Raw genomic sequence first — 24,952 nt, forward strand, 5'->3', positions numbered from 1 at the left:
AAAGGAGAATCCAACCCTTTCCCAAACAGAGGGATATTAACCAGGCCCAGGTCCATCAGTGCCAGCCTCTCTCAGCAGCTCATCCCCACTCGATGCCCAGAAAGCCAATTCATCATGGGAATTCTGTTTTTTTTCCTGCAAAAGATCAGGCGAAAATGAGTGTATGTATGTGTGTGTGCGTGTGTGTGTGCATTTAGTTACATTACTAAAATGTTAATCAAAATGAAGTTAAAAATGGCCTGATTGGTCCCCCTGATAATTGGGCCATTTTGAGGAGCAGAGGAGAGAATGCAGAAAATAGCTCTTTGTAAACTAAATAAAGGCAAGCAGCAGTATTATTATCATTTACCTGTAGACATTCAAGGTGTTTTAAGTTTTTTTGACTAAATTTTACTAGATTTATGGTACATACCCTTCAGAATTCAAGAAGGCTTTCAGCATTTGGTGTTCAGAGTTCAGATCTTTTAGACTGTCCTAGAGAATGAACTTGTTAACAGAAAGTTACATCCACACACATTCACTCTTGAATATGTGCTATGGAGTGTCTACCAAGAAATCCTGTTGGTTTAGTCGTGGCTGCAACAGCCCGGTTTCGGGATAAAGGGAGCCTCTGCAGAGAGCAAGGGTGCTCAGATCCAGAGTCCCCAACTCTGTTCTCTGTCACAGCTGTGGTTCTCCAAGAACTTGCATTGGACAACTTCCTTCCCTTCCCAGTCTGGCAAGTCCTACCTGGGTTCATTTCTTCCTCATTCATGGTGTCCAGAGCACTTTGAGTATTTTGTGATGATGATGATTATTTTTCTTGTTCAGGGAAAATTTCCCTTTCTGCCCATAATACTATTATTTTTGGGCCACTTGTCTAGACGCTGCCACTATTCCCACCCATTCCTTACCCACCCATTCCCTCTCCAGTCCCTGCACACTGAGGACATCCCACTCTCCTGACACCAGCTTTCCTTGGTTAGGAGTCACACATTTGGGTTTTCATCTTCATTATTTTTTTACTCTTCCCAAAGTCTTTTTTATGTGCAGAAAGATGTATAAAATTTAGAAAAGATCAATTGTCTACTTTTATTTTGAACCAACTAGTATTTAGCTTATGAAAGTTGGGAATTCAAAACTCCAGTTGTTTTTGAATCTTTAAAGCTCAGTTTACAAACTTTCTTGTTTTTTTTTTTTTTTTTTTTTTTTTTTTTTTTTTTGAGATGGAGTTTCACTCTTTTTGCCCAGGATGGAGTGCAATGGCGCGATCTCAGCTCACTGCAACCTCCACCTCCCAGGTTCAAGTGATTCTCCTGCCTCAGCCTCCCGAGTAGCTGGGATTACAGGCATGCACAACCACGCCTGGCTAATTTTGTATTTTTAGTAGAGGCGTGGTTTTTCCATATTGGTCAGGCTGGTCTTGAACTCTCCAGCTCAGGTGATCCGCCCAACTCGGCCTCCCAAAGTGCTGGGATTACAGGCGTGAGCCACTGAACCCGGCCCACAGACTTTCCTGTTCTATTCTATTCTATTCTATTCTATTCTATTCTATTCTATTTAGCAGATTTTCACAATAATTTCTAAAGGGCCTGGGAATAATGTTGGTTCCATTTACAGACCTAGATAAATCCCATTTCATCCTGGTATATTACTGTAGTAAATAAGCATTTATACATTTTATAGTTTTTACTTTAATTTTGTTATCTGCCTTAACAAATAAAACTTTCCCTCATCCGAAATAACTATTATAAATATAAAAATATGCTTTATAAGGAAAGCCTTAATTATCTTTGATATTCTAGTATAATGCCCAGACTTAGTATGATTTTATCTTAAGACCTGAAGTTTAAGTCAATGACTCAAACATACATTTTAAATGAACATTAAAATGTTGTCACTTCAACAGGCCAAATCATTCCAAGTACTTTGAAATGTTTGATTTGAGAAGTTTGTCATGAGAAGCACACTAAATGCATATAGATTCCATTTCAATATAATGATGGCCAATGTTTATTGAGCACCTTTTTTTGTGCCAGGCATTCTTCTACATTGTTATTATTATTATTATTTGAGACAGGGTCTCACTCCATCACCCAGGCTGGAGTGCAGTGGTGTGATCTCGGCTCACTGCAACCTCCGCCTCCTGGATTCCAGCGATCCTCCTGCCTCAGCCTCCCGAGTAGCTGGCACTACAGGCACATGCCACCACACCCAGCGAATTTTTTTGTATTTTTTTGTAGAGATGTTTCACCATGTTGTCCAGGTTGGTCTCAAACCTCTGGACTCAAGCAATCTGCCTGCTTTGGCCTACCAAAGTGCTGGGATTATAGGCATAAATACATTTTTTTTAATGAAAAATTTTTAAGGAAAATTTTAATGGTGGGATCTTGCTATGTTGCTCAGGCTGAACTCAAAATCTTGGGCTCAAGTGATCCCTCTATCTCAGTCCTATGAGTAGCTGAGACTACAGGCGCACACCACTACATCTGGCCTCTCGATTCTGTTTTAACACAAATAATATGCCAAGATCTTCAGGCTCTTAAAATTTTATTTGGTAATGCTATATTTTCCCAAGGTTAAAAGATGCTTCCCAATTTATGGAAGATAGTAGGCTCCTTCCCTGTTAATTCAGGTTACTTAAGACTGGGAGTCTTGTGAATGATCACAATGGGATACATGGAGCCCCGTGTTACAGCTGTCATTTCATGGACTTTGAAATGTAATAAGGGTGGGCCTCTTTGGTCCCGTAGCCCATTCCTCTGGCTTGATGTTTCATACACATAGCTCCCCAATTCTTCTCTTTATTCACAGAAATCTGCAGATTTTATCCAGGTTGATCACCTGATAGAACTCAATATTTTTTTTTTGTTTTGTAAGAGTTGTAAATATATTTTTCCTTGACTTCTTAAGACCATTGTACCATCTAAAGACAATTGATGGAATCTCAAGATATTTAAAAGTATAGTTTTTATTAAGTGGTAAAGATTTTTTTTCTTGATGTGATTCTGCATTCTTTCATGGTCTTAAGACCTTACAACTCTGATGAATATTTAAGATGATATTCAGTTGAATTTTGGATAGCTTACTTGGCTTTCTCTGACTTGCTGTTACAATTTATGAGGCCATTCTAATAACAGATACACATATGCAAACATTTATGCACAATGGAGAAAATTTGAGCTCACAGGCCTACTTTCCACTTTTTCTCCTCAAGAAGTGTAACTTTGGTTGGAATAGAAAGAGAGGAATTGAATCTTCTTTTATTCCCTTGTGGATTATGTTGGAGAAGTAAATCAATATTAAGAACTGTATGTAAGAAAAAGGAAATTCCAAAATTTGCAATGGAGTATATTAGTATATTGGTAAGGGATAGCATAATTTTAGCCATTTCCAACTCATCTTTCTTTCAACATTCATTATCAAATATTTACTGAGCCCCTACTACGGGTCAAGTATGGTTCCAGGTGATTTGAGATATACAAGTGAACCAAATGAACAAAGACAGATGATAAACAATCACCATAATACAATGGTAATTTATATAATATCCCAGAAGAGAAAAAATGCTGTGGCAATAGGGAAGAGTGGAGTAGGGTAGTGGGGGAAAAAGAAAGGCAGTGGTTACCATTTAAATAGGGAGGTCTGGGAAGGCCTCACTGAAATGGGATAATTTGAGCAAAGATTTGAAGAAGTGAAGGGAATTGGCTATGCAGATATGTAGAGGAGAGATTTCTAGGTAGAGAGGAGCTGCAGCCAAGGCATCATTGAGGGCAGCAAGAAGCCATTATGCCGGATCAGGAATGAGAAGGAGAGCTCTAATGGGGACAATTCAAGGAGGGCCTGGTGGCCTTTATGGGTGTTGGCTCTTCCTCAGAGGGAACTAGTGAACCATTGCAGGGTATTGGGAAGAGCGCTGACATGATCTGACTTATGTTTTCAGAGGGTCATGTGTTTGGAATAGACATTTGAGGAATGTCTATTCCATGTAATTGCATGGCATCACAAAGAGTCTATGACCTAAGTGAGGGAGAATGGCTTGAGCCAGTATGGAAGCAGAAGAAGGAGTGAGCAGTGGTTAGGTCCGAGGTAGCCTTTGAAGGTAGAGCTAAGAGAATTTTTGACTTTGGATGTGTGATATGGTGTGTTTTATTTATAAAATAAACATAGTTTGGTGGAAATTTTCTAACTCAGTCTATTGAAGGAATTTCCAGAACTAAGCCAGATTTTTCAGCTTTTGAATGAAAGGGTCAAATTGCAGTGCATGCAATTTTACGCTTTACTCATTTACAACTTATTTTATTCATGGCTGTGAATGGCACAGACTTTATGATATGTAACCCAGAAACAGTTTCAAAGACCCCAACAAAACCTACTCGTATTCCACATTGAGATAATCATTTAAATTGAAGAGAAGCACATTCTTTGTGGTCTTTGGAAGCAGCTCAGCCCTTAATGATTGTGACTCAAACAGAGGCAACACAGTTTTCATTTGAACATGTTATTCAGATACAGCAATGATATAAAAGAATATTGAGCTGGAGGTAATTTTTAAGCATTTTTTTTGATAAGAAGGATATCTGCTTACCATTTAAAGAGACGCAACTTGTTACAGAAATATATAATAGAGAAAGGGAGAATCTCCTGTAATCTTGCCCAAGAGTTTGCTGAAGATGCTGAAGGGAGAAGAGACGGCTGGGCTGGAATGTGTCTACCTGCAGACGTTTCGAAACCCCTCTGAAGTTTAATCATGGGAGTTGTTGGGATTGCCCTGGCCACACACAGACTGTAATTAGTTTGAGCTTCGGCTTTGATGTGTTGGCCCAGGCTGATGCATTTCTGAGTGCCCAGGAGAAGCACAGCAACTCAGCCCCCGCTAGGTGCGGGATGTCCGGCAAGCCCCAGAAAGGTTCTGTTCCGTCCGGTGCAGGCAGCGCAGTGAGGCTCATTCTGACTGCTGCTGGCTCTTCTCAGGCCCACCGCCTCTCTGCCCCTGACCGGGAGGATTTGATGCCCTTCAAAATGTAGAGCCTATTGATCTGTTTTCTAGGCAACGAATGCTGAAGCCGTGTCCACTAATGTGGCTGCAGAAGGTTAAATATGGATTTGGCAAGAATTATGAGCTGCCCACGAATGTTTTAGAGATGGTCTGAAATGCAGACATAGAGAAAGAGGCAGCTCAGTGGCGGGTTTTGTGGGCACGTGTGCATCTCCTGAGGTGAAAGTTATGTCCTTTGTGTTTAATTGGCTTTGCAGTATCCTGGATCTTCATTATACAATACCCATACCTGAAAAATTAGTAAAAATGGGAGGAACACAGGCAATGTCAAAGACAAAAAAAAAAAATTCTCTTTACACATGTCTTACACATTTTTGATATTATGCATGTATTAATCAGTCACCCTGTCATTCTCCCATTGCACTCGAGAAGGTAGAGTATTGAGAGAGAGAGAAAGAATATAAAATCTTCTGTAGAAGGCAGACTTTTAACATATGGGGACAAAGAAAACAAGAATTTAGCAATATGTTACTAAGTGACAGATTTAGAAAGTTCTTTGTCATTTGATCTTCAGGCTTTTTTCTCCTCTTGCTTTTTATACAAAGCGTGGGTAATAAAAATAGTTCTGTTGGTTTTCATTTCGAGTCTGGTTTCACGTCTGTCTTTTATGTGGTGGTAGCTGTAGTATGCTTGAATTCATAGAAAATACCTCAGGGAATGCTTACATCTACTCTTAGGATATTTTCTAGATTTTTGTTTAATAAAATGTATGTACATATGGCCTGATTCATATTAAAGTGGATTTTTGCTGAACATTTCAGCCTCGGAAAACCTAGGTATGAATCTTGACTGTAATATCTCCCAGCCATGTAACCAGTAATAATATTACATCGCCTCTCTCAGGTCACATTTTTTATGTGTAAAATGCTGATAATTGCATGTCACTCACATGACATTTCACAGGGTTGCTTGGTGTGTTACAAGAAAAATATATGAGGTAGTAAATTGCAGATGATAAAGCCCACTAAAGACTAGTTATTAATATTGAAATATTCCTACCTTTATTTGAATATTACCATTAAGAGAACCTGTTTGAGAAAAAGTCCTAAAACGGAGTTTAAAGCTCTCCTTGAGTAAAAGAGATGTGGAAATGATGGGATGGTTCAGCCTTCTGGATTTAGGTATTAGCCCTGGAGACAAACTAAAAAGGGAGGGGAAATTTTTCTAAACAGGTTTATGGATAAGTAGATACCTCAGAGACATGTCTTTGATTTTTCAGGTTGCTGTAATTGATTTATTGTGCCTGTGTGAAGTTTGTGTGCAAATGTGATATTAACCCATAATTATATTCTAAAAGTGTGAATTATGTAGGCAATTAAATGTTATGAGACTGAAAGGTGATGCTATCCCAGAGGTATGGTTTTGTAGGATCAGATTTCCATTGTGTGTGTTGCTTTCCAGAATTAAAAACAGCACCCTACTCCCTCACCAGCTCCACTGTAAAAGTAACATGGGTCTGCGTGATTTAGAAAAATTTCTCTTCTGCTGGTTGTAGGGTGGAGCTTAAAAAGAAAATTGAAACTCTGCTTGTCTCGATGATCATATCTAAAAGCATATGATGTGCCACCAGATACAGGAACAAGAAGTTCTGCTGGTTTTTCTCTGGCTTTTTTCAGAGGGTGAGGTAGAGATAATATTCTTTCATCTTCTGTGCAGTTCTAAGGGCATTGTGGATTCTCAAAAATTACTAAACTACCCATGACAGTTTCAGATCTATGGCATGGAAGAGTCTCTGGATGGTTTAATAGATTTCACCAGTTATTTGCTTCCTGAATGAATATTCAGGTTTTGTCAAGTTCAGGAGAACAGAGCACTTTAATAATCAGGAGAGTGAGAAAGCATATTTATGTTGTGGATGAATGACGATGACTGCAGATGTAGCAAGTAGAACCAAATCAAAAAGTCATTAAAAATGCTAGTTGATGCTAATTGATTTAATGTGTTGGAATATCCGAGAGTTCAAAAGTAGCTTCGAATAAGCTGCTTTGTGGTTGTAACCCAGTTTCATCACTTACCAGATGGGAAACTTTGGGAAGGTTGCTTAGTCCCTCTGAGCCTCAATCTCCTCATCTGCAAAATGAGGGTAGAGCTATTGTGAGCTTTCCATAAATTATTACATTTAAGGTACCTGAAAGTATACCTAGAACATCACACCCACTCATTAATGCCAGCTATTAGTTAAATATTTTAGCAAAATAATTTAAGCAAGGAAATCTCTTCATATACTGAAATTCCTTGTAAAGCCAGAATAAAAACAATGTGTTCAAATTCTTTTGTTGGCTTTTTTTTTTTTTTTGACAGCACCTTGGTGACCTTGCTTTGTCACCCAGGCTGGAGTGCAGTTGTGTGAGCTCACTGCAGCCTTGAACTACTGGGCTGAAGTGATCTTCCCACTTTAGCCTCCTGAGTAGCTGGGATTACAGGCATGCACCACCATGCTTGGCTAATTTTTATTTTTCTATTTTTAGTAGAGATGAGGTCTTACTATGTCACCCAGGCTGCTCTTGAGCTCCTGAGCTCAAAGAATCCTCCCATCTTGGCCTCCCAAAGTGCTGGGATTACAGGAGCCCCCGTGTCCAGCTGTCTGTTGGCATTTGTATTATGACATTTGTCACAGTTGTTATGTTAATAGAATTGCTGAGAAAAAAGGGTATTGTGCTAGGTGAACCCAGGCTTCACTTTTCCTGCACCCCAGCCCTCACTGTGACGTAAAGAGGGACACTGACATGTAACAATAAGAGAAAGTACTGATGTGTAACAACTGGGCTTGAAATGTTCCTTATACATAGCGTAAGATAGGCATGCAGCAAATTCCCATTAGCCAATTCATTTTCAAAACAACCTCTGCTATTGTTTTCCCAGTTTCATATACAACATATATAGCATCTGGCCAATAACCATATCCCAAGAGTCTCTCTATCTACATGGAACTGACTCCTTCTCCATCCTATCAGACATACCTCTTTCTTTCATTTTTTTCTGTTTCCTCCTTTCCCTCTCACAGTTTTACTGTACTATTTGTTTTCTTCAATTTTTTGTTCTTTTTCCCTGTCATATCTGAGGTTTTCCAAAAAAAGCTGTAGAGATCCTCTACTACCTATTAAGTGACAGAAATACAGAAATTAGGCTCTCCTTAGCAGAGTATGCTTTACTCAATAAAGGAAGGATAGCATAATTTGGCCCTTCTAAATGTTAAAGTCACTGCACATATCTTTTGTTTGAATTAATCATGGTTTCCAGTCATTGTTGAAGTGAGGGTTAACTTATTTATTTCTGTAATTCTTCCTGCCTGCATATGAATACAGCAAATGGTAACTTGATCCAAGCCAAAGACTCCAAAAAAAGGAAGTAGTGGTGGGTTGTGCTTCTGTTGCTCTGGGGTTATACATTTCTTAGTGCTCTTTGGAAAAATAAATGGAGATACCAATAGGCATAATTATCACAAAGCGAAGGAGGGAAAGAACAATGAAACTGACATGAGAAGAATTGCACATAGGTTGGCACTTCCGAATGTGGAAGTGTTGCTGCCAGGGAGGAACAGAACATACCGCTTTGGGCTGAGCTCTAATCCTGCAGAACAGGAGACCCGGTGAGGAAGGGGAAGAAAACGTGGGTGTAGCACAAAAGAAGCAGAAAGAAAATGAAGCAGTTTCCAAGGAACAGGTGACTAGGGCTCACCTAGTTGTGAATACAGATCAGCCTCTTCCGAGTTTTGTTTTACTATTGAATAAATTACAGTGACTCCTTAGACACTGCCACAGAACCTTCTTGTCTTGATGAATTGTCCTTCTTCTTAGCTTGCAGTAATGGGATTGTATATTTCCTTCTCTAGCTAGACTGGCAGCCTATCCCCCATGTGCTATTCCTCAAGTTGTGCAATTGCACAGCCATATTTTCTTCTTTGTTCAAAGGGTGTGCATGAGGCCTTGGAGACTTCACTGTTTTGAGCTGAAGTCAGTCTCTCTTACTCTGGTCTCAAGTTTCAGTGGGTATCTGCCTGTGTTCCAGAAACATTTTCTGGTTGTAATTTTTCTACTTTCTACAATGCTTAAAAGTCAATGGGAATTGATCAAGATGTAAGAAAAACTCAGAGTTGTCTTTGGAGTAGCTTCACGCTTTGTGATGCCCTTCTTAGAGTTAGGACATTGAGAACATGTCTACCCTACCTCTTTAGGGCCCACAATAGGATATGTGGGACTCTGGGCAAGTATTTTTTTTTGTGGGTCTCCCATTTATACAAGCAATTCTTTTGAAAAATGCTTTGCAAAATTTTAAACATATACAAGGTTTAGTGATTGACCACTGAAGATTTAGAATGATGGGTAAAGAGGTACTGATGTTTTTGTTTATTGTCCAGACTACTTGATAATTCTTTGCAGCATCCTGACACCACCTCTTTCCTTCTGGATCCAGGAATCATCTCTTCAAATTAGTTATTGTCAAATGTGTTGTTCCTGAGTAATTCATATCTCCCACTGTGAGAAAAGGGTAGCAATCTTGTTATTATTCAAGACCTATAGCTTGTCAGAACCTGTCTGTGTTGAGACATTCTGACTCTTCTTGCCTCTAAAGTCCCCAGTGCTATTTGTTTCATGCTGGCTACATCATTATTCATGATTCTGTACCATCCATCCTGCTGCCTGTGAATACTGGCTTCTGATGGCTTTTTCAGAGGTCGTGCCGGTGCTTCTTTGAAGGCGACCACAAATGCACAGAGTATGCAGGAAAATGTGCACAGTCATTTATTTTATGGTCAGGTAAATTTACCCTTTGGAACTTTGTGGTATAAATATAGAATAACACATTTTCCAACCATGTCTTCTCTTGAACCCTTGAGGCTGTAATCACAGCACTCCTAAAATGTGATCTCTTTTCATGTTGACTGCACCCCTGGTTTCCTCACACTGTTTCCAGTGGTGGAGCAAGAAGAGTGATCCCATTTATGCAAGGAATCCCTGACCCTTATCTGGCTCAGCTTAACCTGGGAGGGCACAGTCATCACATCAGCTGGAGGAAAGAATGAACATGGATTGGAAGAGCCTGCTGGTGTCGCAGAACAACAATCTGGAAAGCCCTTGGAGGAGGTGGGTGAAGCCACCTTCGAGCACTGTGGTGCAGCCTGCAGAGGGATGGGGGATGGCCCTGCGTTTCAGCAGCAGGGGGTCCACAGCATAAACCTTGCCTGCCACCGCGGGTGCTGCAGAGCAAAGACAGCACCATAGTAGCAGCAAGAGGGATAACTGAGGAGGCAGGGAACCTCACATGCAGCTTGAACCCAAGAGCTGGTTGATGGCTGTTGGGAGCCCAGAGTCCTGAACTCATCCTGTGACCAAGTGAGTGAGAATCATTCAAAATCAGGATGTCAGCACCATTCTGGCAGCCCAATCGCACACCATCCCATGACAGCAATCCTGTGCCAGTCAGCAGAATCAATCCACTCACTAGGCTGCTTTTCTGGAACTGGAGGTCAGCCCCAGGGCCCCAGGATGACCTTGCAGGCACGAGATCTGGAGTTCTTTGGAACGTCAAGCCCAACCCGTGCATAAGAAAGTGGGTTGGAAAGAACTCTAAAGGGGAGAAAGGGGGACTGGGTACAAGCAAATCCCCATTTGGGCTCAGGAAACCTGCCCAGACCACACTACCAGCTCCAGCCAGGCCCAGGAACCAGAGGGTTGGGGGTGGGGGGTCTCAGAAACTATCATGAAAGACCTTTTCATGGGCCCCTGAATCATGAGGACTGAGGGAGGAGCCCAGCTCACCTGGGTCTAAAGTGAGCCCTGCCGTTTGTTTCTTTCTGCAACAAAAAGGAGTGGAAAGGATAAAACAGAGGGTAGGCATGGAAGAGATGATGTCAAGTGTGAACCGCTCTTGGAAGCCTGAGTCCTGATAAGGGCTGTCCACGGGTTGGCCCCTATTCAAGGGCTAAAAGTTTTCCATCAAATAATTTAACTAATATATAAACAGTCACAGCAGCAGCAACAGCAGCAACAAACACTTTTATAATGAAGCTCTACCAATTCTGCACTGGAGGGAGAAAATGCAAGAAAGGACATTATTTGGTCAATGGACAAAACTAGAATATGATTGTTAAATTAGAAAAAATTATTGTATCAATGCAAATATATGAAGTTGATAAGCGTATGGTGGTTGTAGAAAAGAATATGCCATTGGATACACTGAAGTATTTAGGGGTAAAAAACAATGTTCAGAAAAAAAGTATCTATTTATCTGTCTATCAATCGTCTGTCAACCTACCAATCTATTGATCTATTGACCATCTATCATCTATTGCAAATGACAGAGCAAATGGGAGTAAACTATTAACAGCAGCAAAATCTGGGTAAAGGCTAAATGGATGGATGATCTTTGTACTATTTTTATTTTTGCAACTTTTTGTAATGTTAAAAATTATTTCCAAATAGAAAGTTAAAAAGGTTATCCCAACACAATGTATCACTTCTGGTAAAATTAGTTATAGCAATGTTTTCTTTCCTTCCCTTCCCCCATCTTCCCCTTCCCATCCCCCACCCCCTTTCCTTTCTTCCTCTTTCCATTTTCCCTTGGCATCATATAAATGAATACAGTTAGGAAACTTCTGGCGTACTGGCATATTCCACAGATTAAAATAATTTAAAATTAAAGAATTAAAGGGAAGTATTGGCTAGATCCAGGATGGGCGAGATGGCAACAGAGTTGCAAACAGAGGCAAGAGGATCCAGAACTTGACTTTGTGTTTCTGTAGCTAATAGGAAAGTTGTATAGAGAACTTGAGTAAAAGAATCACAATAGGCTGGGCACAGTGGCTCACACATGTAATCTCAGCACTTTGGGAGGCCGAGCTGGGCGGATCATCTGAGGTCAGGGGTTTGAGACCAGCCTGACTAACATGGTGAAACTTCATCTCTACTAAAAATACGAAATTAGTCAGGTGTGGTGGCGTGCGGCTTCCCTTCCCTTCCCCCTTCCCCCTCTCCTCCCCTCCCCTCCCCTCCTCTTCCCTTCCCTTTCCTTCTTCCTCCCTTCCTTTCCCTTCCCTTTCTTTTTCTTTCTTTCCTTTCTGGCTCTATTGCCCAGGCTGGAGTACTGTGGTGCAGTCTCAGCTCTCCGCAACCTCTGCCTCCCTGGCTCAAGCAATTCTCCTGCCTCAGCCTCCTGAGTAGCTGGGACTACAGGCACGCACCGTCATGCCTGGGTTCTTTTTGTGTGCATTTTTAGTAGAGATGGGGTCTCACCATGTTGTCCAGGCTGGTCTCGAACTTGTGAGCTCAAGTGATCTGCCCACCTGGGCCTCCCAAAGTGCTGGAATTATAGGTGTGAGCCACTGGGCCAGCCTAGAATGTCCATATTTCTAATCTAATGGTTGCCAGGGGCATCACAGCATGCCATAGTGGTTAGTAATGTGGGCTCTGGGAAAAAAAGATTTTGAGTTTAAGCTAAGCTTTTGCATTTCCCACCTGGGTGATCTTGGACAGATGGCTTCATTTTATCATGTCTCAGCTTCCTCATCTATAAATGGCACCTGAAAGGAATATCTTCACCTGAAGGTACCAGAAAGTATGACTTACAGTAGCTTAAACAAAGAGAAACCCAAAGAGCAGGTGCTGCTGATCAATAGTGTGAGAGAAATGAGGTTTTTTGTCTCTGCCATACTTTGTGTGCGATTCTACTTTTCATACAAAAAGAAGGGAAAAGAGGCATAGGAGAATTTTTGCTGTCTGCCTTTTTATCAGAAAATCAAAGCTTTTCTCAAATTTCCAATAAGCAGAAACTCACTTATGGGCCTGATTGTATCTCCTGACCACCTTTGCTTGAATTTGGGAGAGAAAGGAGATTATAGATAGGGCTTAAGTCAGACAATCAAGAGTGTGGGTTATTGTGTGTTACAGGGTTCTGAATATTAAATGAGCCAACGGCTGTAATGTTCTTAGAAAAATTCACAAGTGCTCAATTGTTAGCTTGTTATCATTATTGGTAATACTAATAGAAGTGGAATTTTTATGTACATATTGAAAATATCATCAGAAATAATTTTGATAAGACCCGTGGAAACAGGGGAAAAAGGATGAAGTCAACAGCTCCCTCCTTAGTTTCACCCTTGGAGAAGGCTTAGAAGGAAGTGAAGCATTGATGTGTAAACCACCTACATGCTTGCAAACACCTGTGATTGACCCTCTCCGTAGGCCAGGTAGGATTGTGGGACCTGCTTCTATAGAGAAGGGCTTGTAGATTTCGAAGAGGATGCTGAGATCCCAGAGTAGCACAAGTGGCTGCACTTATTCACTTATTTTGATTATAATAATATATGTGGTCATCAGTTTCTCCCTGATTTTCCATGTGGTTGGGCTATATTTATTTTGTTGGGGTTGGCTCAAAGTAGACACAACAATCTTTGCCTTGAACATTTTCGGTGAGCCATGTTACTCCTCCTGGAAGTAGGGGTGCTTTGTCTGTCCACTGGGGCTCCATGTACCCAAGTACACCCACATTTTATTGGTGGCTGTTTTCCAAGTTGCTAGCTTGGCGCTTTTCAAAATGTGCTGAATGGCCGTTTGGAACTTGTCTCTGCTGACTCCACTGGGCTCGGTTTCAAATCTCTCCTAATCCACTAATGAACCTTTATTAAAGTGGGAGAGAGAGGTTGAATCAGTCTTTGGCCGCATTATTAAAATAAAGTAGGAGCAGTGAAATGATCAAAACAGAACGATAACAAAGGAAAGCTCAGTCTCTCCACCACTCTCTATTCAGTTCTTTAAAGCTGATATTTTTGGGGAAGAAATGCCAATATTATTAGATTAGTTTTCAGTAGTCTTTAATTTTGTTTTATTTTAACTTTAATTTTGTTTTATTTTTCAGGGAGGAGACTGTCATTCACCAGCAAACCCCTGCTCCCTCACTTTTTGTTTTTTGTAATTGGAAGTTCAGGTTGAACTGCTCTGTAGTTATTCACCCACTTCTGCTGGTCAAAGGCCCATAAGGATTTAAATGACTAAATAGGCCATAAAATGCCAACCTTTTAGACGTCTAAAAAGTGTCTTCTGGATCAAACAGTCATCACTAACCACCCTTAGATTCCTCTGCCACCCACTTTGCTCCCTGTGTCTGGGACACCCTGAGTCCACGGTGACTCTGTGCCAAAGTATAAAGAAACCACCATGTACCTTTTCAAAAATGTCCACTTGTCCTTAAAGTCATGAATCAAGGAAGAGATGGCTTCCAGATATGCAACTGGACTTCCGACAGCCATCATCCTCTAAAATTTCCCTGTGTTTTGACTGAAGTTATCCACCCACTTCTGCTGGTTCCTGGCTCACATAAACATTGAGCAAGTAACTTTCCATTAGACCCAGAGGATAGACTAGGATAGAGTTCCGAGTGTCTGAAAATTCCTGGTCCCCAACAAAGCTGTGTTCTGCTCAATAATTTATTTCATAAGAAGTTATAATAAGTCTAGTCATTAAATCAAAAGAGAAAAACCTCAATGAAGTATAATATTGCTTGGTACTTGTTTTTGTCAGTTCCATTTCTTCATTAACTTTTTGATTGGGAAAATAAAGATCATTACACAAATCTATTCTCAAATTTAGCCATGGATGATTTGATTTCTCTTTCTGTCTCTTCTGTGCCTGTGCATACACACACACACACACACACACACACACACACTCAGAGAACAGAGTTGTCTCTTTCTCTCTCTCTATATATATACAGAGCATATATATGTGTGTATATATATATGTATATGTGTGTATGTGTATATATATGTATATATATATAGAGAGAGACAGAAAGATAGAGAGAAAGATGCTCCTCAACTTATGATGTGTTATGTTCTGATAAACCCACGGTAAGCTGAAAATATTCCAAGTCAAAAATGCATTGAATGCACCTAACCTTTCAAAAACCATAGCTTAGCCTAGTCCACTGTAAATGTGCTTAGACACTTAACATGTAAATGTGGAATACTTACATCAGTTTACAGTTGGAGAAAATCATCTATCACAAAGTCTATTTCATCATAAAGTGTTGAATATTTCATGTAGTTTATTGAATTCTGTACTGAACATGAAAAACAGAATGGTTGTATGGCTACTTGAAGTACAGGTTCTACTGAATGTGTTTCACTTTCACACCATTGTAAAGTTGAAACCATCATAAGTTAGGGACCATTTGTGTATATACCTATATGAGATATATGTAAGTAAGATATATATGTAAACAACATATATGTAAATGAGATCTATAAAAACATATAAATAACACATAGATCTCCTTGTTGAATCCTACTGTGTACAAGACATAATTTTTTATGCTGGGATTCAGCAGTGAAGAAAAGGGAGGAAAGCTCTTGGCTTCACAGAGCTCACACTCTGGTGAGGGAGAAAACAAATATACAGAATATAAGAAGGTGAGGGCTGGGCATAGAGGCTCATGCCTGTAATTCCAACACTTTGGGAAGCTGAAGTGGAGGGATTACTTGAGGTCAGGAGTTCAAGGCCAGCCTGGCCAACATGGTGAAACCTCGTCTCTACTAAAAATACAAAAATTAGCCAGTTGTGGTGGTACATGCCTGTAATCTCAGCTGCTTGGGAGGCTGAGGCATGAGAATCGCTTGAAATCAGGAGGTGAAAGCTGCAGGGAGGTGAGATCGCTCCACTGCATTCCAGGCTGGGTGACAGAACAAGACTCCATCTCAAAGAAAAAAAAAAAGAAGGGGGTAAGTACCGTATGCAAAAGCAGAGCCAGGTGGGGGACAAGAGTGTTCAAGAGTTGTCATTTACCCATTTAGATGATATGGTCAGAGAGGCCTCCCTGAAAAGGTAATGTCTGAGCAGAGACTTACGGGAGAAGAGAGAACAGGGTGAGAAGATCTCTGGGGGAGGAGTAGAAAGTGCAAAGACACAGAGGTGGCGATGAGCCCCATCTGGTTGGGACAGAGTGAAAAAGGGGTTCAGCTGGAGGGGCCTGAGAGGTGAGGGTGGCAGAACGTGTGGAGGTGTAAGCTCAGCAGATGGTGGACACCCTGGAGGCCATTGTGAGGCTCTGGTTCTCCCTCTGTGTGATTTCAAGATCCATTGCATGGTTGCAGCTGAGAAGTGAACAAGCCTTATGACCTGGTTTCTCTTGAAGAGGATCTTTCTGGTAGGTGCCTTGAGAAAAACATAGGAGGGATTGGGAGGATGTAGAAAGTCCTATTTGTAAGGGTTTGCGATCTGGGTATATGTCCACTGAGCCGTGAACTTACCGTCTCGAGTTCTGTATTCTAGTTGGGACTGTTCTGCTAACTGCTGGAGGGTATTGGCACAATCACTTAATGTTTTATTCAGAAGGGAAATAGAAGTGAACACTTAGTATTTAAGTTTGAGCCAGTTTCTTCTTAATCCCTATGATCTGTAGCCTGCTAGGATCCTCAAGTTTGTTTTTCTTTTTTTCCAACACCAGAGCATGTGTCTTTGCTTGCCCCACCTCTGTCCTCATAGTTTCTTTACTAACAGCTCTGACTTCCCTTCCCAACCTCTCTTAGTACATGCGGAAGATGAGAACAGTGGACAACGGCTTTGCTAAGCCCTGAATTGTTCCGAAGTTTGAAGTTGTAACCCATGAGCTACCTCTTTTACAAAAACAGTCAAAACTGGATGTTAGAAATATTTTGGAGGTTAAAGGAAGAGTGACTTGAACCTCCCTACCACTGAACTGTTTAATATTCTAGAATTTATGTTACACAGTAAAAGATAGACAACTCTGTCTGCAGTTCTGGGACTGGGATATGCCTGTGCATACACGCATCTGCTCTGTTTTGGTTTCACTTCACTTTAGTTATTTGATTTGGTGTCTGCAAAACCCTGTGTGCACATTTTTATGATCCTTGGGACAATTTACTGCCAACCTTGCTTGAACTCTAAAATATGCCTCCAGTTTCGGAAAACCACAAATTATTTACCAAGGAGGCAAGGAAATGGAGGTCACTGGGCTCATTTCTTACATAATTTTCAACTTCCTTTCTGAGGCCTGACATCTCCCGGCAGTCACAGTGATGTCTTCCTTAGATGGATTCAATAATGGGGAAGAACAGATGAAAAGTGGTGAAAGTTGCTAACTGCTGTGTTCCTCTGCTTGCTTTTCATGCTGTGTGCCAGGAATCAAAGCTGGAGGAGCGGAAGGTAGATATAAAGTAACCCTGTTTCCTAGGTTATTGTGTTTATAAAGTGTTAAATAGGAAATGCGAAAAAAAAAAACCCTCTGCTTTGTGGGAAACAAGGTTATTTAAGGTACGAAAACAACAGTATTAAGCTAAAACAATAGAATAAATAATCACTAAAACGAAAGTACAGAACAGGTATGGAAAGTCAATCTTTGAAACATCAGCTGTTGTCAGTTTCTTTCAAGATAATTCAAGGGTGACTAACATATAACTAGCAGATACATTCAACATACAAGAGAAAAAGAGTGAGGATAAAGGGTGGCAATAAAATAAATAGGGGAATAAGTGATGACCATAGATCAAATGGAAAGGACAAGGAAGGAGGAAAAGATAGCTCCTATGTGTCTAGCTTGGAAAGATAATGACTCAATTGAGTGAATAGGGGAGACACATTGAGGGTTTGAAAGCCAGGAACTCAGGAATTTTTGTTTATTTTTATTTTTATTTTTGAGACGGAGTGTAGTTCTGTCGCCAGGCTGGAGTTCAGCGGCCTGATCTCGGCTCACTGCAACCTGCGCCTCCCGGGTACAAGCGATTCTCCTGCCTCAGCCTCCTGAGTAGCTGGGATTACAGGCATGCTCCCCCACATCCAGCTAATTTTTGTATTTTTAGTAGAGATGGGATTTCACCTTGTTGGCCAGGATGATCTCGATCTCCTGACCTCGTGATCCACCCACCTCAGCCTCCCAAAGTGCTGGGATTATAGGCTTGAGCCACTGCGCCGAGCTGGACCTCAGGAATTTTTAAAGACATGGCAACATTCTTGTTGTATGGGTTTACTTATGACAGATGGGTACATAGGTCTGTCCAAAGGGGCTGGGACACTTTGTTACATTTGAGGAATTTTTTTCTGCTAAATTCTCTTTTCCCTTTCTTCCAAGGAGGCAGGGTAAGGAGAGGTACCAGGTGCTGGTGGATTGTTTACCTTGGAGATTCCCACCTTACGGAGGAAATAGCTGGTAGAGTCAGCAGAGACCTCTTCTGGTGGGCCTCAGGGTTGTGAGTTGAGCACTTGGAGCAGGGAAATATTGGATGTTTTCATGACATCAGTAGGATTTAATTCAATCAATGAATAGGACCCAGAAATAAATTAGCTGAGACGGGTGGGGGAAGAGGGGCAGAATCCCAACTGTGCTTAGTTATAATTTGAGATGTAGAATAAAGAGTGCTCCAGGAAGCACGGCTCCAAGCAAATGATGAGTTTTTGAATCCCTTCATGTTTATGATTTCATTTTTTTTCCCTTCATGCTTATGATTTTAATTATCTCTGTTTCCCAAAGTGATTAGCGGAAACAGTTTAAGACGAAATGAATATATGTGCTGGAAGGGTAGGCAAAAGTAGGGTGACATCCCACTTCATAGTCAGGCTTGTGGGTGGGGAGGGGATGGTGCAAGTGAAGAGCGAGAGGGCTTGCTAGTGTCTGAGAGGAGGAAGAAGACGAGGAACACGAGCTCAGTTCCTGAAGAAAGAAATCGATGGGAATTCAGGCTGATTCCACTGGGATCTGCAACACTTCAGACAAATCCAGAAGCTGGCAGCTAGAATGAATGTTTATTTCTCAATGGAATGAAAAAAGAACTGAGATGGAGCTGAAGATATTGTACTGTCTAAAATTATTTACCTTACGGGCATTCAGGCTAATGAATGAGTTCATTTCCACATCCATGTGTGATCTATGTGAAGTTCATTTCATATCTGCAATGCTCTCTGTAAGAAATGTAGTCTAATGCCTGGTACTATTAAGGGCTCAGTAAATATTATTTTCTTACTTCTGATTCTACCCACAATTATACCTGATTCTCTATTATTCTGGTATGTGAGCAATCTCAATCAAGCTTTCTACAGTGTATATCTTACTTTCAACATACAAAGTGTATATCTTACTTTCAGCATACAAAGTGTATATCTTACTTTCAACATACAAAGTATGTCGTACAGTGTATATCTTACTTTCAACATACAAAGTAAGAGTTAAGGCCAGGTGCGGTGGCTCACGCCTGTAATCTCAGCACTTTGGGAGGCCAAGGCGGGTGGATCACCTGAGGTCAGGAGTTCGAGACCAGCCTGACCAACGTGGTGAAACCCCGTCTCTAGTAAAAATGCAAAAATTGTCTGGGCATGGTGGCACATGCCTGTAATCCCAGCTACTCAGGAGGCTGAAGCTTGAACCCAGGAGGCAGAGGTTTCAGTGAGCCGAGATGGTGCCATTGTACTCTAGCCTGGACAACAAGAGCGAAACTTCGTCTCAAAAACAACAAAACAAAAGAAAGTAAGAGTTAAGATGTAAAGTTCTAAGCTCCATTTCTTTTGAATTATTTTCTCAATGTTCCAATTAACTCATACTTGTCAGGCATAAAGTTTCTCCTTAAAATTGGTTTTATTTATCTCAGTTATGAGACAATTAGAAACAAATGGTTTCTATTTGTTTTGAAAAGCAGCTACAACCTTCAAATGATAAACGCAATTTATCTTTCATCTGTTCCTTGTTTTGACTTTGTGAAAATGAATTTCCTTTTTAAACTAGCGATATTCAAATAATTTGTGAAATATTTTATTTAGGTTTAAAATAAGGACTGTGGCACATTGATCATCTAGGCTATTAGAAACAGCAAGTCTTTCATCTTCAGCAGTTTAGTTGTAAAATGCCTAGCTATCCTGAGTTGGCTGAGATTCTTGAATGTAAAGATTGCTAGCTTTAAGAGTTTTGGGAAATTCTTGACTATGTTTTCTTTACATATTTGTCTCTCCCTATTCTTTCTTTTTTCTTTAGTAACTCCAATAATAGGAATAAAGGGGTTTGCACTATGATTTGCATGTGACTGATATGTGTATTCTTTTGTGTTCTCTGTGCTCTAGTCAAATACTTCATGTTGATCTGTCTTTGGGATCACTGAGCCAATCTTCAGCTATACTGTTCAACTCATCTGATGAGGTCTTCATTTCAAGTATTGTATTTTTCAGTCTTAGAGCGATTACTTTTTACAGATTTTGATTCAATGATTGAACCCCACATCTTTTCATCACTTTCATTCATATTGTCTTTCAATCTCTTTACTATATTGATCATTGTATCAAAATGTAATTTTAAGATGCTAAATAAAATATCATTTTCTTTCTTTGCATCTGCTTATGTTGTTTGTATGTTTCACCTGGTAATTGATCACAATCTCTTGCCTCTTTTTATGTTAGTAATATGTGACCGTATGCCAGATATTGTGGACAAAGCACATGTCAAAGCTCTGTATGATGCTACTTCGACCAGATAGGAATCTGTGTTTTCTCTGTGGGGCAGATAAGGTGAGGAGGTGATCACCCCAATCCAAGAGGCTGAACTAGGTCAAGACTGGGTTGACATTTTAGTAAAATCCTCTCCACTTCTAGCTATGTTTTTATTCCTCAGGCCTGTCTCTTCCACACTGTTGACTGACAGCTCTGAAAGAAAGTGGAAGTTTCAGGCTGTGTAGTATCCTGCTGTATGCTCCATCCAAATTTGATGAGCATCTTGGGGAGACCAGCCACCTTCTGAGCAGACTCCTTTCCTCCAGTGGAACTTTTCCTCCCAATTATTATGGGACTTCTGAAGATTTTAACTTACTTTGCAGAAACTCCTAACCTTTTACTCAGCCTCAATTTAGCAAGGGTACTATGAGGAAAATTGGCAAGGCATTTGGGGATACTTTTGTTTCCAAATTGTTGTGGTTGCTTCTATGAATGCCACAAGCTTTGCTGGCTTCTCTTTTCTTCCTACAGTGCTTCTGCATGAACCAGATCTGATCTATGTTTCAAATCAGCAAACATCCCAAGAAAGAAAATAGCCTGTGAAAGGTAGCTAATCTTGGCAAAACACTCTGCTCTCTGGAATTTTTGTTCTTTTAATTCTTTTTGTTTCCATAATTCACTGATCTCTTTATATGGATTTTTTTGCAATTAATTTGTCGTTTTTAGTTAGTCTAACAGGATTGTATTCTCCTGCAACTAACGGCATTCTATTTATAACCACAAGTCCCCTTAGGGTCAACTTTTAAGAAGCCTTGGGCAGCTATGTCCTTCCAACCAAACAGTCCATAAGATCTTCCCCTATTTTTCCAGAAGCTTCAGATGAGACTATCACAAAGAAAAGTATGGACATATGTGACAAATAGAGATTACAAATTAAATTCTTACTGTCCAACATGAAAAACTTGACTGTCCTTTTTTTCTGTGTGTCCAGATATACAGGGAGTCCACGGAGCCTCCCCTGCAAGCATCAGTACAGAAGTCGATGATAATCTGGATGCAAGCCCAGGAGTGTGGAGTCCACTGACTCAGAAGACCTGCATCTAAGGAATTGGCTGTTCTTATCCTTAAGAATGATGACTGTGTTTCCAATTCCAGTAGACCCTTTGATGCGTTCTGAATAAATATTCCTTTTGGAATTGAACTTCTAGAGCCCTTAACTTTGGCCCACTCTAGTTTTCTGTCTGTTTTTTTTTTTAATATTTTTTTTGTAAAGATAAGGTCTTGCTTTGTTGCCCAGGCTGGTCTTGAATTCCTGGACTCAAGCAATCCACCTGCCTTGGCCTCCCAAAGTGCTGGGATTATAGGTGTGAACCATTGTGTCCGATCGCTCTCTGGTTTTTCTAATATCATGATCCCAACTCTGTTCTTTATGTAAATTTCCCTGATCACATGGTTGCATCTTGGCATTTCAAAATCCTTAACAGACTTTGTTTTGTTTGAATTTTACAATGAACTTACATGACTAGGCATGGTCCCCAGTTCAGTTTTATAGACAAGGATTCTGTAGGTCAAGAAGTGAAACACAACCAATAACAGCAGGTGACAGGATTTAAACCTGGGTCACTTTACTTATTTTTTTCTACTCTATCATTATGTGAATCTATCCTACCTCTGCAATGACAGATGGCCCTAGAGCAAGAACACTTCCTTACATCTGGTATACAGTCAAAAAGTAAAAATTCCACACAAATAAATATGGAAAGAATTTTTACCTGCTCCTATAGCTTCCTTTCAGGGACCTGGCACCCACAAATGTTGGGTAACAGAAAGAGGACTTATGTAACTTAACTCAAAGCAGAAAAGTTACAGAGACTGTCTTAGCATAATAGAGCATGGAGTGGTCATGCTTGGATGTGCAAACTGTCTGATAGCCTTGCACATGGCTTGACCCCGAATTACACTAGTGGGGCAAGTTGCCTGGGGCAAAGCAAACTTATTGGACCCAAAGCTCTCATTTGAGAATTTTGTTGCCTAAAAGTTATAAAATATCAGCAATTTCATATGGTTCAGCCTAATATTTTATCACTCTTCCTTTTTCTATTCTAAAACAATAATTTTTAATAATGTAAGCTATACACATACATGCTTTAAACATACAACACCCTGACTATCATACAGTGGATATTTCAAGAAGTAAATGTTCAGCATGTCTTCACCCCCACTTGAAGACATAATGTATGTATTAGGCTGTTCTGGCATTGCTATAAAGAAATACCTGAGACTGTGTAATTTATAAGAAAAGAGCTTTAATTGGCTCACGGTTCTGCAGGCTGTACAGGAAACATATTGGGTCTACTTCTGTGGAGGCTTCAGGGAACTTTGACTCATGGTGGAAGGTGAAATGGGAGCAGGCACCTCATGTGACTGAAGCAGGAGCAAGAAAGAGAGAGCGAGCGAGGTGCCACACACTCTTAAACAACCAGAACTCTCTCTTGAGAATTCACTCACTGTCTTGCCGTCAGCACCAAAGGGATGGTCCTAAACCATTCATGAGAAATCCTCCTCCATGATCCAATCACCTCTCACCAGGCCCTACCCCCAACACTGGGATTACAATTCAACCTGAGATTTGGGCCTGGACACAGATCCAAACCCTATCAATATATTAGCCAGACACTTGCAGCTGTATGAAGAATACCCTGGTTACCCAGCTACAAATGCAGAAGTTATTGATAAGGAAGGGGGGCAGGGAAGTGCTGGGAGGAGAAAGGCAGGTCTCTGGCAAGGGCTTCACCCCGGTGCCTGTGCCCACAGACCTAGGTAAGGGCAGGCACTCCTGCCTTTGCGCCCAAATGTTGCATTTCCCAAGACCACCCTGGCCCACCACGCCCCCATCCTGTGCCTATAAAAACCCCGAAACACTAGTGGGCACTCACACAAGCGGCTGGACGTCCAGAGGACGTCAACAAGAGCACGCCGACAGGCAGACCCTGGCAGGCCATCGACTGGCGGAAGGACATGGAGTTTGGCTGCGTGGTTGGAGGAGAGCCAGGCCGCTAGGTGGCCTGACTCCAGGAAAATACACCTTCCCACTCCATCTCTCTTCTGTCTCCCCTGTCTGCTCACAGCTACTTCCTCTCAATAAAACCTTGAACTCATTCTCCAAGCCCACGTGTGATCTGATTCTTCCGGTACACCAAGGCAAGGACCCTGGGATACAGAAAGTCCTCTGTCCTTGAGATAAGCCAGGGGGTCTAATTGAGCTGACTAACACAAGTCGCCTACAGATGGCAAAACTAAAAGAGCACCCTGTAACACACGTGTGCCCACTGGGGCTTCAGCTGTAAACATTCACCCCTAGACACTGCTCTTGGGTTGGAGCCCCACAACCCAGCCGTCCGCATGCTCCCCTAGAGGTTTGAGCAGTGGGGCACGGAAGAAGCGAGCCACTCCTCCTGTTGCACACCCTGCGGGTGGCGCAAGGGAACGTTTCCTGTTTCATCATCAGGGATATTGTATCGGTGTCTTAAATAACACTAGCATTTTGACATATTTGGAGCTGCTACTGGGCCAGCTCTGTTTCCAGGCCTGCCTTTCAATCTTTTCCTTGCTTCTGGCATGAGTTACCATCTCTTTTAAGAAATTGGTTATGCATTTGAAAATACACGTAGCTATACATACTTTAAACATATCATTTAGCAAGGATGCTCCTTATCGGACCGTCTTTCACGTTGCTGGGAACAGAGAACACGACAGTTCCAGGTGAGCGAAATAGTGTGATCTCATACATGATGAAAGCTGAGCAGGCAACAGCTTTTCCATAAGCAAGCATTTCAAAATGTATTTGTAGAAAGGCAGTAAAAGAATAAGATGCAAATCAAGCTATTTTTAAACCATCGTTTTCAGGGCCGAGGAAGAAATTATGAGAATGAATTAAAAAAAAAAGATTATAAGGTCTTTAATGGTGTTTTTAGTTGAAGTAATTTAGAGATGATTAGGTATTGCTATTTTTTATTCAATTCTTTAGAACAAAAGCTTACAGAAATAGAAAGCTTTGCCATTTCTTTTCCCCACAACTTTAAAAAGTAAAGAGTGAGTGTTGGGTCACAATAACCTTCTTTTTTAGTCCCCTTTTTGTGCAAATTCATCCACCATCAAATTACATTGTACTCCTTCCTCCTCTGTGACTACCTGTGGAAGAATGTTTATGTAAATAAACCCAAAGGCCTGTCTTTTTGTCTGTTGCTCTGAGTAAATGGTGCAAAATAGATGCCTTAGTCTGGTGATTTGATTTAATACAAATGGATCTTGTTAGAACACTTCTTTACACCTGAGATATTGGGAGATTTACTTGTAACCTTCCTTGCTACGTGAACAGCAGTAGTATTTGCTGTTTCTAAGATGTGTTGTAGTTTGAAAGATTTTGTTTGTATCATGCCAAAGTGACTGCATTAAGAAGTTCCTAGTTGACTGATTAAAACAAAACAAAACAAAA

The 24,952-nt window shown here is 40.8% G+C and overlaps 1 long non-coding RNA gene across 1 annotated transcript in view; it reads left to right on the forward strand.

The window, feature by feature from the left end:
• The window catches only part of LOC117980222 (uncharacterized), a 46,353-nt gene that overhangs the window by 16,072 nt on the left and 5,329 nt on the right, over positions 1-24,952 (forward strand). Inside the window, exon 2 of the long non-coding RNA XR_004671424.3 lies at positions 21,449-24,219. This is a non-coding gene — a long non-coding RNA (uncharacterized LOC117980222). The remainder of the gene's footprint in view (positions 1-21,448; positions 24,220-24,952) is intronic.

The sequence above is a fragment of the Pan paniscus genome, chromosome 4 (assembly GCF_029289425.2).
Source record: "Pan paniscus chromosome 4, NHGRI_mPanPan1-v2.0_pri, whole genome shotgun sequence".
NCBI lineage: Eukaryota > Metazoa > Chordata > Mammalia > Primates > Hominidae > Pan > Pan paniscus.